Source organism: Merops nubicus, unplaced genomic scaffold (genome assembly GCF_000691845.1).
Source record: "Merops nubicus isolate BGI_N331 unplaced genomic scaffold, ASM69184v1 scaffold31672, whole genome shotgun sequence".
NCBI lineage: Eukaryota > Metazoa > Chordata > Aves > Coraciiformes > Meropidae > Merops > Merops nubicus.
This window is the reverse complement of record NW_008594787.1, coordinates 957-1,182: the sequence shown is the minus strand read 5'-3', so window position 1 is coordinate 1,182 and position 226 is coordinate 957.

Here is a 226-nt window from a genome sequence, read left to right as displayed (position 1 = left end):
AGGGGCACGCAGCCGTGCGGGGCGCCCAGCGGTGCCAGGACACGCCGCTCCCCCTCAGCTTCGTGGCCTGTGGCGAGGACCGTTATCGCGCGGCGTCACCGAACGATGTGCAGTAACCCGAGCCACGGGGCAGGGAGAACATTAAGGCTTAGTCCCCTGGAAAATGGCAACGAGGGGAAAAAGGCAGCGACCTCCAGGTCTGGGGCCTGGTGTGAAAGGAGCGTCC